The following is a 15780-nucleotide window of genomic DNA, read 5'->3' as shown; positions in this document are numbered from 1 at the left end:
AATTGTCAAGGCTTCTCTCCTCAATCACAAGTACATCCTGTACAATAATGTACAACAATGATTGGTGATAGAAAAGTGCAGTGGAGAGCATTTCAATTTTTGAACTTCCTGGTTTTTGGTTTTAGTTAATTGTACAATTGATGTGCATGCAGGAATGTCATTGATCTCCATCTCCCAAATGCCTCATTTACTGCCTGATATTAGACAAGGCATTCAGGGTGGTATGTTAACTCTCTCAGGCCAAAGGAACACTACTGAGTGAATTATAATGGAGCTGTTATTATATTTGGGTTTTCTTTATTCAGGTCATTTATAGCAAGTTTCAGAGATGATGCCACGACCCTGTATTACTGGCCAATTATTCTATCAATGTATGCCCCAGCCAGACTCATGATATCACAGAGTTACAAAGCAGAATGAGAGCTTCTACTGAAACAGCTTCATTTTAGGGAGGCATAAATTGTAGTCCAGAAAGATTAAAGATTTTGTGACATCATAAAAGTAATGACATATCTGGGGATAAAAAGAAATGTGACCTGACCATTGTTTTTGGAGAATCCAAGCTTCTTGCACTTACTGGATGTGTGATATTTGGCAAATTATATAACCTACCAGGTCTCAATTTCTTTTTTTTTTAATACTTTATTTATTTATTTGACAGAGAGAAATCACAAGTAGGCAGAGAGGCGGGCAGAGAGAGGGAAGCAGGCTCCCTACTGAGCAGAGAGCCTGATGCAGGGCTGGATCCCGGGACCCTGAGACCATGACCTGAGCCAAAGGCAGAGGCCTAACCCACTGAGCCACCCAGGCACCCCTCAATTTCTTCATATACTCTTTATTGTTAATGACTACTTCATAGGTTTGTATGAAGAAACTGGCAGATACAGAGTAATTAAATTTCCTTCTTTTATTTTTGTTGTTTTAGAGAAACCCACCATCAGATCTTAAAAATTATTCCTTTTTAATTATGGTCTCCCAGAAATATTACCTTTATGACTATAGGTAAGCAGATTTTGTTAAAATTTTTCTTTTTAGTCAAAGAGTTAAAATACTCTAAAACATTTCATTGTCGTCAGTAGTCAAACAGAGAGAGGAGCAGAAAGGATTTGAGGAAGTGTGCCTTTCAGTCTCACTGCATTAGAAATAAACTGCAGCTAGAAATATCTCGGCTTGTGTATTTCTTTGAGTGGAGGATTTTTTGTAAAATTCTCCTTTTTTCCATTGTATTTCCACGAACAGAAATGAAAGTGAGTGCTGATTCACTTGTCCTCTATATAGCTCCCTTTGCCTCTTCTCTATTTGATCTTGCAAGCAGAAGATCCTGGAATCCTCTTATAATATTTTTTCCCCACAGAGAAAGAACTTAACCTACATATGATATTAGTGAGACAGTTCAAAAGTGTCAAATATCAATCATTTGATTGCTGAGTTGGATTGCTGTTCAAGAAATACAATGTAATTGTTGAAATCATTTTTTCAAAATGGAACTTTAAATCTTATGACTATTTGAAAATTAAAATATTTTATGTATCAAATCACCTTCATTCCTGTTGTTGTCTAATTCTAGAGGAGAAATTTCAGAAGCAGTATTTGTGAAATATTAGAAAAAAGTGGTTAACCTCAATCTAGACCTGTGGGTTGTTAGAAAAATATTTGGATTTAGGCACCAAAGCACTGGGAAGAACACTAAGATGAACTGTTCCTAATAAGAAACAAATGAGTAATAACATATTTTAAAATATATTAGACCTTCTTAAAAATTTAATTTTTAACATAAAAGAGGTTGTTATAATAGCTAGTATGGAATACACACGGTTTTTTTAGACAATAATTATAGACAACCTTTATTTGGATTATAAATTCATTAATGAGAGGCTTGTTTTGAAAAAAGGGTAATAAAAACATACTAGGATGGCATCAGAAACACTGATTTATGATCCCCAGTGGATTATATACATAAGAGCAACATAATTGCCTGATGATAATTCTCATTTTTGTAACTTTTATTCTTATATAGTAATTGATGGATAGCCAAATGTTATCATATCATCTTCCATCACTTTGAAATATTACAATTATCTTTATTTTTTAGATGAGGTAATAGGTTCAGAAAGATTACATTTCCCAAGATTACCCAAGCTGGAATTTGAACCCAGCTCTTCTAGTTCCAAGTCTTTTGATTTTATATCACACCCAAATAAAATAAATAAGAAGCATTTGATAATGTGAAGAGAGAAGTGAAATGAGAATTTAAAATCTGAGTTTTGGTCCTGACCATGTCATTAACTCACTGCTGAATGAGCACAAGAACTTTTGGATCTGCCCAGAGAAAACCGAAAAGCCTAAGGTCCTCGCTTTGTCCAAGTCCACTGTTTAGGGTTTCATAGATTGTCCTTACCTGGTGATACAAAGAGGGAATATTAACTACAAATTACAGAAAAAGAAATGAATCTTTGAAGCAAATAAGTTATATCAGGAAAAATTTTAAAGAAACATATTTGGGCAGTCAAAAAAGAAAGTGGTATACTGGAGCTCAGAAAGAAAAACAAAACAAAACAAAACAAAAACCACATTCTTTTATTATATGCAGATGACCAAAGCAGTTATCTTCCCAGTCTTATTTTCCACCATATTTTCTCCAGAAAATGGATTAATCACTTTTTTTTATTCACATTTCTTAATTCTGCCTTCCTTCTCAATGTTTTCAATTTCTTATCTCTTCTTAGGTAGGTTGCCTACAAAGACGTAGATATTTTTTAGCTAAAATATCAATTGCCAAGTAATTTCCAGAATCAAGGCTCAACTTGTATGGTTGGTAAATGACTTTGGGTGGCAAGTATTGCCATAACAGAGCATGGATTTAATATTCTTTCCAATCCCAGTGAGATTCTGTGTCACAATCTGCTTGGACACATATATGAAAAATCTTTTCCCTGTCTCCATGCCTCACTAGTTACTCCCAGGCTTTCTGAGTGTCTCTTATCATTTGCTACTCAGAGTGTAGTCTACTGGCCAGCAACACTGGCATTTCTTTGTCAAAGGCTTAATGAAAATGCAGAGTCTTAAGACCCTCTATACTTCGAGTGCCTGGGTGGCTCAGTGGGTTAAGCCTCTGCCTTTGGCTTAGGTCATGATCTCAGCATCCTGGGATCGAGCCCCACATCGGACTCTCTGCTCAGTGGGGAGCCTGATTCCCCCCTCTCTCTGCCTGACTCTCTGCCTACTTGTGATGGCTCTTTCTGTCAAATAAATAAATAAAATCTTAAAAAAAAAAAAAGACCCTTTATACTTAATGATTCAGAGCAGTATCTCCATAGTTCCCACTCATATTCAAGTTTGAGAACCACTGTTCATTGTTGTTCATCATCTCAAAGACAGATGCCCTTTCATTAGTACATCTCCTTGGACCCATTTCTCTAAGTCCTCCATGTCTTGTTGTATGACTTATTTCACTTAGCATTATATTCTCCAGATCTATCCATGTTCTTGCAAATGACAAGATTTTGTTTTTTTATGACCGAATAATATTCCATTGTGTGTTTCCCACATCTTTATTAATCTATCTATAGAGAATATTCCTGAAAATATTCATTTAGTCCTCATGCATGATGGATGTACAAATGGGTATTGCAGAATGTAGAATGGGTTGGAGAGAGGGTTGGTTTTTTAAGAATAGACAGTGCTGGTTATGCTTCTTTTCACTGGCTTACACTTTACGCATTAGAAAATGAGAGTCAGAGGGGCACCTGGGTGGCTCAATTGGTTAAGCATCGGCTCAGGTCACGATCCCAGGATCCTGGGATTGAGCCCCAAGGCAGGCTCCCTGCTCAGTGGGAGCCTGCTTCTCCCTCTCCCTGATGCTCCCCCTGCTCGTGCTTTCTCTCTCTCTCAAATAAATAAATAAAATCTTTAAAAAAAAAAAAAAAGAGAGAGAGTCACAGGCATAGCACCAGCTAGTTACAAAGTTATTACCAAGTTTTCTGCTGAAAAGTTAGGAGACTTGAATAGAGACTTGAATAGAGACTTGAATAGACACTAAATGCCCTTCTGTGCTAACAATATGGTCTCTCTTAGATATTCCATGTGATCTCTGCAAAGCAAGCAGAAAAACCATGAAAAGATTGCTTTTTAGAGTGTGGGGCTGTATTGCCAATGCAACCTCACATTCATTTACTCCTTGCGTCTCTTTGAGCATGATAGAATTTTACTCACTATTATCCACCTGAGACCTATAATTTTAAAAATAATTGATTATGAGGAGCGCCTGGGTGGCTCAGTTGTTAAGCATCTGCCTTTGTCTCAGGTCATGATCCCAGAGTCCTGGAATCGAGCCCTGCACTGGGCTCCCTGCTCAGAGGGAAGCCTGCTTCTCCTCTCCCATTCCCCCTGCTTGTGTTCCCTCTCTCTCTGGCTCTCTTTCTGTCAAACAAATAAATAAAATCTAAAATAAATAAATAAATAAATAAACAATATATAAAAATAATTGATTATGTATGAAAACTTTGTATGGTGACAGATGGTAACTGCCCTTACTGTGGTGAACATTTCATAATGTGTATAATTGTCTGATCACTATGTCATACATCTGAAACTAATATAATAACTGTATGTCAACTATATTTCAATTAAAAATAATAAAATAAAAATAATTGATTATGAATTTTACATAGGAGGAGTAAAATTTTGAATTATACCATGAGCAATTAATAAATGCCCTGTGCACCTTAGGCAATTTCATCAAAATTCCATAGATGACCATATTGAAGTTCAATTCATATTAAATTCTAGAAAGTGAAACCTTTCCAACTTTTGAATAAGAGTTTCATCAGCTTTTCCTGGCTAAATGCAAATCTACATAGCCTATGCAAGTCTGAAAGCTGTTTGCTAAAACAGATTACACTGGAAAGAAAAAAACAATTGACTGTATTGTGAAGCTCAACTAAAATAAAGTTGACCCCAGGTTTCAATTTTCTTCTTAGTCAAATCTAACCAAAGAAAATTCCAAAACTTAGCTAAAATAAAATTACTTATAATCAAAGGAAACCTAAGTGAGTTTGTTCATTTTGGTAATCAGTTTTCTGAATGAGAGCTGTACATATGGAAGACTCACCAAATTAGAAAGCAGCATAGTAGAGATACTAGCAGTATTTCAAGGTGAGGTGTGAAAAAGGGTCCTATAATTCTGACAGGAGAACAATACACAATAGCTACAGAAAGAGCTTCTTGCTCTAAAATATATTCACACTCCTCCTTTCTACCCCAAAAGATAAATCCCATATTCTGTCCCCACACCTTCAAAAAATATGTTCTGGAGTTCCTCCTCTCCCATTCATATCGCTTGTCTGAATTTTGTATGTCACCAACTAAAAGCTACGCATTCATTAAGAGTCTTCTCAAACGCTACATATGCCATGATTGAAGCACTTTTCCCCCCGTGGATTCAAAACAATTCCTTCTGTGGTTCCACAGATGCTGCTGCTGCTGCTTCTCCTTTTTAAAGATTTTATCTATTTATTTGAGAGAGAGAGAGCAAGAGAGTGAGAGAGAGAGAGAACTAGCGCAAGTGGGAGGTGGAGATGGGCAGAGGGAGAGAGAGAGAAGCAGGCTCCATACTAAGCAGGGAGCCTGACATGGGGCTGAGATCATGTCCTGAGCCAAAGGCAGATGCTTCGCTGACTGAGCCACCCGGGCACTTCATCACAGTTGCTTCTTTGTTATACAAAATTAAAACACTTTGATGGTCAACAGCAAATTACGCTTTGTGATATGTATATATTTTTATCTGTAACTATATCTATATCTATCCCCTTTCAATATTCTTGAAAGCAAATAAATTACCTGATTAATCTTTGAAGTTCCCACATTATCCAACCGACTTTTAGCAATACTATGTTTTCAATAAATGTTGGTTCTGTTGAGTTCACACTAAAATGTATATGGCTATTTGTTTTAACATAAGGTTATTATGCTTAGAAAATAATTGATTTATAAAGGGGTAGAATAAGATCACCTGGGAAATGATACAGAAAAATGTGCAGAAATAGATGTCAAGAGGAGTGAAGATAATTTCCTAATTCTAATTTATAGAAGGTAGACATTTAGCGGGTCTGCTGCTAAGTCATCTCTAGTACATGTATGTAAATGTTTGGTATTTTCCACTATAGAATGATTTATGATATTATTGTGTTTTCCAGTTCTGGAAATGACAGAAGTAATTAAATTGTGACAACTCTGTTTTCAAAATTCCCAATACCTATCAAAGTTATATCTTCAGCTCTGGAAGATTATAAATCTTCCTGAACCAGAATTTTGAGGTGGTTTTTAACTTACATTACACAGACATAAAATTTATTATTACATACAAACATATACACAAATTCCTAATAACTAAATAAATACAGTCTAAAATCTTTCTATTCAATTCCCTCATCAAGTCAGATAATTTTAAATATCAGGTTTACTTTTTATTCTATGTGTTATATAAGATTTCTTCTCTGATTTTGCTATCTGATATCTTTTCATCAGAATAACTTTAACTTCAAATTTTGAAAAAATTTAAAATACATATTAAATTTTCCAATGAAGAATCCATTTTTTAAAGATTTTTATTTATTTGAAAGAGAGAGAACATAAGCACAGGGAGAGGCACAGGAAGAGAAAAAGGGAGAAATAGACTCTCTGCTAAGCAGGGAGCCCAATGTAGGACTCAATCCCAGGACCGTGGGAATATGACCTGAGCTGAAGGCAGATACTTAACCAACTGAGCCACCCAGGTACCCAAGAATCGTTATTTTTATCTGTCTTTTTTTTTTTTAAGATAAACAGATGGGAATTTATAACAGCCTAAAAAGAAAATTAAGGCTGAACAGAACATATATTCAGCCAAATTTAGTGATATCAATATGGGTTTGTTGTTTTTTTAACATCTAAATTATTTCCTCATGGATGCATTTTGACCAAACATAAATGGCTTTTCTTTCATAGATACACAGGATTGTTCTCTTAAAATTAAAAAAAAAAAAAAATCATGTCACAAAACTTCTGTGGAAACAAATAGCTTTATCTTCATTAGATAATTAATCTGTAAATATATTATAGAATTTCATTAATAACAATGAAGACTTCCCTTTATATTTTATTGCCAAAGATATTTTCTTACTACATATGTTCTTCTCTTTGTAATAAAAATTATGTCTTTTAGATTTGTTTTCTAAAATTTTTGTTAATATTTTAAACGTATCTTTTATATTTTATTCGTTCTTCTTTCTTCACATGTTTAGTGTTTGACTTATTTTGTAACTGGAATTTGTCCTTAAATATTATTACTTGATGTGCATTGGAACTACAAATTTCACTTCTATTATACAGCCTTACGTTCTTTCACATAAACATGTTGTCTTTCTTTTTTCTCCCTTTTTCTTTGGTCTGACCTTGATTAACTATTTCTTCTCTATTAAATTTGTTGACTCACAATTTGCACAATTGTAACACTTAAGAGTTTCAAAGTCAAAGTGCACTCCAAATTGTATATTGTGAAAGCCTCCTAAATGTGAGTTCAAAGTAGGGAAATAAAACTAAGACTTAAAATTATTTTACATGGCACTCATTCTCACACACAGAAAAACTTACAACTAATTAAAGTCTCACCTCCTTGTGAAACTTTCCCAAGTTACACCCTATGAATTTTTCTCCTTGAATTCCTATAGGATTTCTTTCCACGTATATTTTTTTCTATATTATCTTCTAATTGCTTTACAAATATTAATAAAAACTTGGATAAAATTGCACAATTCTTGAAGATATAGTTAAGGCTGTTTTTGGTATTTCAATCACTATCATCTTGTGATTATATATTGAGGTAATTAGCACATTGATGAAATAATGAGATTAGTTATGTAAAATATGTCATCGGTTTGACCTCTACGGACCATGTCTGAGGCTCCTAAGCAGAAGTAATTTACAATCTTTTAGTATCAATTATTTTGATTCAATGTGTATATATATATATATATATATATATATATATATATTTTAGGATTTTATTTATTTATTTGAGAGAGAGAGAATGAGAGAGCACAAGCAGTGGGGAAGGAGACCCAGGCTGCACATGGAGCAGGGAGCCTCACGTGGGACTCGATTCCCAGTCCTGGGATCATGACCTGAGCTGAAGGCAGCCACTTAACTAACTGAGCCACCCAAGCACCCCAATTCAATGTAAATATTAATCATAATGTTTAATATGGACAACAAAGCTCTGTGTACTATTTAGTTTTAGTATCCTCTTAGCTATATCTTAATGCCCCAACAGCCAATTTTCAGTTATCTAGTAATTAAAACATTAGATAGGTTGTCTTCATCAGTGCAAAAGGGACCTTTTCCCCCGTGGCTGTCTAATCAAAGCCACTTTCCTTCTGTTGAAGTACTCCCTACAGAGGCTACAAGTCACAGAATGTCTGAAGATTGCCCTGACATCTGCTTCTTCCTCAGTATAGCATTTCTGCTGGAACAAAATCATGAATTACAAATTGTATTGAAGCAAATAAAGGAGTTGTGAACTCACTGAATCCTACCCACATAAGAAAAGGTAGTATGTTTAATTATAGCAGAGAAGAACCTCAGTTGCTCTCTGCAACTAGGCCCTCAACTGTAGTATCTTTATTATTTTTTTATTTTTTTAAATATTTTATTTATTTATTTATTTATTCATTGGGGTGGGGAGCATGTGTGCAAGAAGGGGGAAGGGCAGAGAGAGAGGGAGAGGGTCTCGCAGACTCTGCTAAGCATGGAACCCACCTGAGCTGAAATCAAGAGTCGGACATTTAATCGACTGAGCCACCCAGGTGCCTCATTAATTGGGTGTCTTTAGGTTCTTATCATTGTGATTGCCGTGAGTCACAGTTTTAAAATAATCACTAAACATACACAAAGCCTCCAGTAGGTTTCAGACATTGAGTTATCATCATATTTAATCATCCTATATGGTAGTAACTCCCAATCTACACCCACAGTAGTAGGTTTTATTATTCTGTTTTAGAGAAAACAAACTGAAATGACTTGGCTTAGGTCACTGCAATAACAAATTTTATAAAGAGAATTCAAATATAAATTTGTCTTTCTTCGAACTCATATTCTTGACTAAACCATGTTGCCTCCACAAATCCTCTCAAATATAAAGTGTGAACTAATGGCAGTTTTTTTTTTTTTTTTAATTTACATTTACTCTTTACATTTCTACTACTGTGACAATTGGAGAAATTAGCTAATTCCCATTTTGGAGTATTAATTTTGGAATCTAGAGACAGCCAAAAGATTCAGATACATGTTGTCAATATGTTTTGACTTAATTTTCCAGGTCAGTTGTTGACATCAATTTTACCAATATAGATACCTTTAAATCTTTGCAAATGAACATAAATACATTTTTGATCAGTTCTTAGCTTTTACTGTCATTTTAATATGAGACAAATCATTTATAATCTGACATTTTGATTATGTCTTTAAACAGCTACAATATATATCATATTCAGTCAACATAGACAATATAATCAGATAAATTGAGTAATTCTCTGTCATCACATTGTATTGATGCTGATAATAACTCAAAAATATTCTGAGGTTATTCTGTCTAAGCTCGATAGATTTATTGTTGCTGTTTATTCACCAAAAGCTTTTAGACAGCACCTAAATATTTTTCATTCACTCATTCACTCATTGCTCATGTTGTTTGTAGGACAATAATTCTCAAACACTGTTGACTCACAACTCATTTAGAGAGTTTATAACTGGCCACATCTCAGAGATTTTAATTCAATAATTGACTAATTTAGTCATTCAGAGGTAGATTACCACTGTTATAGGGAATACAGCCAATTAATATCAGTCACTTAGCAAATAATATCTATTTAGTGAAAAACACTGCATTAGTTTCAATAGCATATATTCCTGTCTTTGAATATTCTTAAATGTATTTAGGGAGATAAAATCTTCACAGATTTTAGGATATCTGCGAGATGATAATCAAATAGTAGTTGTTGAGTAATTTCTAACAACCATAATTTTCAAAATATATATTTTCTTTACCTTTATTTCAACATCATTTAGTGCATATAACAAATAAATACACTTTCATTTAGTGCATACAAAAAAGTAATTTTACATTTTTTTCTACATGTAGTATAGAATATTGACAGCTGGTTGAAAAGTAAATAGTCCATAAATATAAATAAATAATTATTATTAGGGTTAATTAAGTATCTTATAATTTAGTTTAATCCATATATATTTTTTACCTTTTAGAAAGGATTCTATCCTTAGAATTTTGAATTCCGAAGAATTAAATTGCTATATTTAATTAGCATAAGCCCAAAAAATATGTGGTTTATTCATTTTCAGTTTATTCCTTGTTCTGAGAAAAAGTCATCAAAAATGTGGTAAAATATTAACTTGGATTTTATAATTATATGTATTTAGTTCTGATATATGCATACCATCTGGGTTTATTTGGCATGCAATGTGAAAAGTTAAGTAATCTTTACCAAACTAAAAGTCATTGAAATATTTATGAAGGTTGACATGTATCTTTCATCACTAACAAAATGAATGCAAATATCAAAGAAAATATCTGAGGAACTCAGTACGGGAAAAATAAACAAATGAATAGTTAATCATGGGAGAAATAAGCAGGATTAACAACTATAGACATGTAGACGAGCTCTTATATTAATTATAGCCAAGTTTTGATGTGCCTCATTAAAGTTCAGTCACCAATTTTTTTCAGAGGAGTTAATTTAAATTGGCTTTGCATTGAGCATTGTTGAAATGTTTAAAATCTGGACAATGGGCTTGAATCAGAATGACGGTAAATAATGTCATGTTTTCCGGGTGCCATAGGGATGAATGTCAGCCTGGGCTTATTTGAAACCTCATTAATGATGTCAGAGCAAATAGTGTACTAATGAAATTCTGAGATGAGCTCAGACTGGCAGGTAGTAAAAACATGACTAAAAAAATGTTCATCGTTTGATACTGCTTTAAACAAATAGAATCTTGGCAAGAAGTTAAAACATTTGATTTTTAAAATGGGATACAGCTGAAGAAATTAATGGAAACTACAGTGTAAGCTCAACCTTTAAAAGGCAGTTGGCAATTAAATAACAGTAAATATTAAATTAGAACATGTTTTCTAATTTCACAACAAATTAGTTCCATAGATATAGCATGGCGTTCAAAAGTTTAAAAAAGTTAATAGTTTATATTACATATACAGATATCCACACATTTACTTGAAAATCTACAGGCACTTTTCTGTGCTTAATACTCTGGATATATCTACATTATAGCCCCTTAGAGACATAACTTTAAATCTTGTTATTGATGTTGGCTAACTCATTCCAAGAAAGTTGTAGATGAAGTGGCAGGAGAGAAAGAAAAAGACCCATAAAAAGCAATTAAGAGGGGAAAAGGAATAAGAATTAGGAAAGAATAGCATTGAAATGACACCTTTGGGAAAAGAGAGAAGAATGCCTTCCTGGAATCATTTATATGAAACAGAAGAAGGGAAATAAACAGTAAAACATAAAATTTAGAAGAAATATCATGAAAAGAGTGGTAAAATAATGGAAAGAGTAGCATTTACAAATGAAATGAGTTTGAAAATAACTTTCACTACAAAGATTATCTTTTTTTTTTTTTAAGATTTTATTTATTTATTTGACAGACAGAGATCACAAGTAGGCAGAGAGGCAGGCAGAGAGAGGGGAGGAAGCAGGCTCTTGGAGGAGGAGAGAGCCCAATGTGGGGCTCAATCTCAGGACCCTGGGATCATGACCTGAGCTAAAGGCAGAGGATTTAACCCACTGAGCCACCTTGGCGCCCCTACAAAGATTATTTTTTTAGAGCAAACAGATCTATCTCTAAGTTATGTTCTAAGCTCAACTGCCCTATTACTATCTTAGAATCCTTTCTGCTCTACTAATTTAAATATATCTGTGACATAAACCTTGAATAAGTCCCCAAAACTACACATTAATTTTTTTAAAGCCTATTTAGAACCTTTTGTCAGTTACTGAGCTTTTTGCCTTAGGTAACTTCTAAATTTATTTGGTGTTCTAGGGTTCAACTGGAAACCACATACTGGGGCGCCTGGGTGCTCAGCGGGTTAAGCATTGGCCTTTGGCTAAGATCATGATCCCAGGGTCCTGGGATCCAGCCCACATCCAGCCCCCATCGAGCTCCCTGCTTGGTGGAGAACCTGCTTTTCCCTCTCCTTCTACCGTTCCCCCTGCTTGTGTTCTCTGTCAAGTAAGTAAATAAAATACTTAAGAAAAAACTACTAAAAATGCATTTGTTTAGGGCATGGGGAAGAGCTCTATTTTTGATGTCATAGCAATTATATTTGAAAACATACTGAATTACAAGTTTTGTTAGGCACATTCCATTAATTAAGTTATCAATCAGGATGACCTTGGGTAAATTTCTTAAACTCCTGCAATTAAATTGGAGAGATGCAGTTAGATGATCCAATGACTCCAAGATTCTATAGGTGGGAAATAAGTCCTTTGTCCCTGTTATACTCTAAGGTCTAGGAAATATAGATAATATTTTCAAGAACACACTGCAAAGAGGGCACAGTATTACTAATAACAGATTCTACTGTACAAATTTAATGGAAATGAAATAATTACTTATCAGCTACCTAAACACTGTATCAAGAATCTAAAAAACGTTTTAAAAACAATCAAGAATTCTGAAAATTATTGGGGCTTAAGTGTGGATATTTAAAGATACTCTAGGAATTTCCTCTAAACTAGATTATAAATATGAAGAGTAGATCTTAAGTAAGCAGAAAGAAAAGAGTGATAGTGTTCCTTTAGGGTCTTCTGTCACTAATGCTTAACTTCAAGCTCTTGTATTTAAGTTTTTCGTATGGAGTTTTGATGAATGCCACTTGGAGGCACTCTTATACTGTAGTACTGTACAATTTATATTAACAGGATGTCATATATTGAAACTTTCAGTTTTTATTTCCTTTTTTAATTCTAATAATCACTTGGGGATGGGTAATTAACACTGGTTGTGGTATTTAAACTTTCACATGATTCATATTTATCACCTTGTAATTTTTACTGTTGTAAATAATCTCCTGTCCACCTAATAAAATGAATTTCATTCATTCCTGTAAGGAATGGGAGGTTTTAGGACAACACCAAAGAAATAATTAGAGGATAAATTTTGCCTTACAAGCTAAGGCCTATTTTTCAAATTAGAAATTATTACTATCCTTTTTAGATTAATATTCATTTAAATTTGTCATTATCCAAAGCAGAACAATCAATGAGAATTCAGAGACAGTCTTGATGAGAACCAATCTCTTTAATCATTAAAAAATTATGGAAAATATAGACAGTTAACAGGATTATATTAAAATATCTGATGGAATACAACAGTATGTACAGGAATATACATAAAATTGATTTGCACAGAAAAACTAAAGTTCATAAGAAATTTTTAAAGGAATGGAATATTTGAAATTTTCTTACTTTTATTCATTTTGATAATGTTGATTTATTTTAAAATTATTTTTATACTTGTGAAAAATATGGATTTCTCATACTTTTCTTTGTTTCAAATATATTTAGAAGATGCTGAATGTTACATGAGTAAATATACATATTTTACCTCATTTCTATTTTAATCTGAAAATGGAATCTATAAAATAATTAATTAGAAGTAATTACTTTTCCTATTACTTTTGTGTAGGATATTGCAATATTTTTATTATAAGTGATGTTATTATAACATTCAAGCTACAAAATTAAAAAGTTTATTTTTATCAACATTTTAGTTAATTGGTAGTATATAATGCTGATAGTATATTTAAATATAGTCAAATAGTACATTTGACTGCATGAAATGAGTAAACATTAAGTAAAAGAACTTAAATATACATTAATAAGTTATATTTGAAATATTAAGTTTTATTTCTTTAACTCATGTTAGTCCAACGACATATTGAAAAGGATGTGTTATTCAGACAGCTTCAATGGGAAGGAGGGGCTTCAATAACCTGACTTGTTGATAAATCCTCACCCACAGTTTTGGGCACTGGCTCACTATTCACTTTTTGGCATTCATTCCTTCTTATAATGGTTATTCATCTCCAGGGTCTTAACCAACTGAGGCATTCATGTTTGTCAGCACTACAAATCTTGCTTTGCCCTATTCTTACACATAATGAAACATTTCTTTAATCTAGGGATTTGATTAGTATTTGGACAGAAATCTCTATCTTATCCTTATCTCTACTTCTGTCTGAATATCTCTAACTCTATCATCTATCTAAATCTTCTTTTTATTAGTTGGGGTTTTATTGGTTTAAGTTAATATACCATAGGTTAAAAACTAACAATTAAGGGCAAAACTTATTTATTTAAATTCACATAGATTAAAAACTAACAATTAAGGGCAAAACTTATTTATATAAATTCACACATGAAGAGTTCCATGTAGTCACCAAAAATGTACTCTCTCTAGGAACTTAATGGAAAATTATATTTAGAACTAAGAAAAACAAACCACTGATCAACTGACCAAATTTTCCTCTTTGCAAGTTAATGGGTAAGCATTATGTAAGGCAAGCATAATAGTGAGATGTCTGTGTGTTCTGGTCATTTATTTTTGTGTAACAAATCACTCCACAACAGTGGCTTAAATCAATAGCCGTCATTTATGCGCTCACAGATTTGGGGATTAGGACTGAGCTAGGCCAGTTCTTTCTCATCTCATTGGGTAGCAGTCAGACATTGGCTGAAACTGGGATATAGAGAATTTTTTACTCAAGCACTGGTGTTGGTCCCTCCCCCTTTCTACATGGTATCTGTCTCCATACAGCAGCTCAGGGTATTTGGAACTTAGTACATGGTGGCTTAATGCTCCCATACCAGTGTCCCAAGAAAAACACGCATGGCCTTTTCTAAACTACTCTTGAAAGTCAAAAGCAGCACTTTCATCACATTCTATTTGTCAAGACATTTGCAAAGGCCCATTCAGTTTGAAGGGGTGAAGACATGGATTTTACCTCTTGATTGAGGAATTAAAAATAAATCACATTTTTTAATGCAGCTCTTTTATTCAATTTTCCAATCAAAAATAGACTCTAACTTTACCCAAATTGCAAATATCAACACAAAATATTTTAATTATAAATACATATAATTATTGTGTGGTGGCTCAGTCACTTAAGCATCTGACTTCTGCTCAGGTCATAATCTCAGGGATTGGGATGGAGCCTCCAGTCATACTTCTCCCTCTGCCACTCCACCCCCCAACCTGCTCCTCCTTTCTCTCTCTCACAAATAAATAAATAAAAGCATAAATAAATAAATAAATAAATAAATTCAACTTAGCATTCTATATGTTTTGAGATTTCAAATCCAACCAAGTATATATGTTCATTCAAATGAATAGTGGTTTTATTTTTCCAAATTTAAAATTAGTTTCTTTTATACTAACAAGAAAATATTTTTTAAATCTGCAATGTTCTATGACTCTCTGATTTTTCTGTTCCTTTACATATTAGGATGAATTCATTACTTTTCTAGTATAATCCTCTGTGTAAAGCCTAAATACCTTGACAACATTCCAGATAGGTAAGAATCCAGCTAATGCCCAAATACACAGAGGAATAACTGACTGGCTTAGAGAAGTCCAACCACATTTTACCCAGAAACAATAGAGCATTTCTTAATTTTTCCCAATTTTATTGAGAAATAATTGGGATAC

Source organism: Martes martes, assembly GCF_963455335.1.
Source record: "Martes martes genome assembly, chromosome: 3".
Lineage (NCBI taxonomy): Eukaryota > Metazoa > Chordata > Mammalia > Carnivora > Mustelidae > Martes > Martes martes.
Note: the sequence above shows the minus strand (reverse complement) of the source record.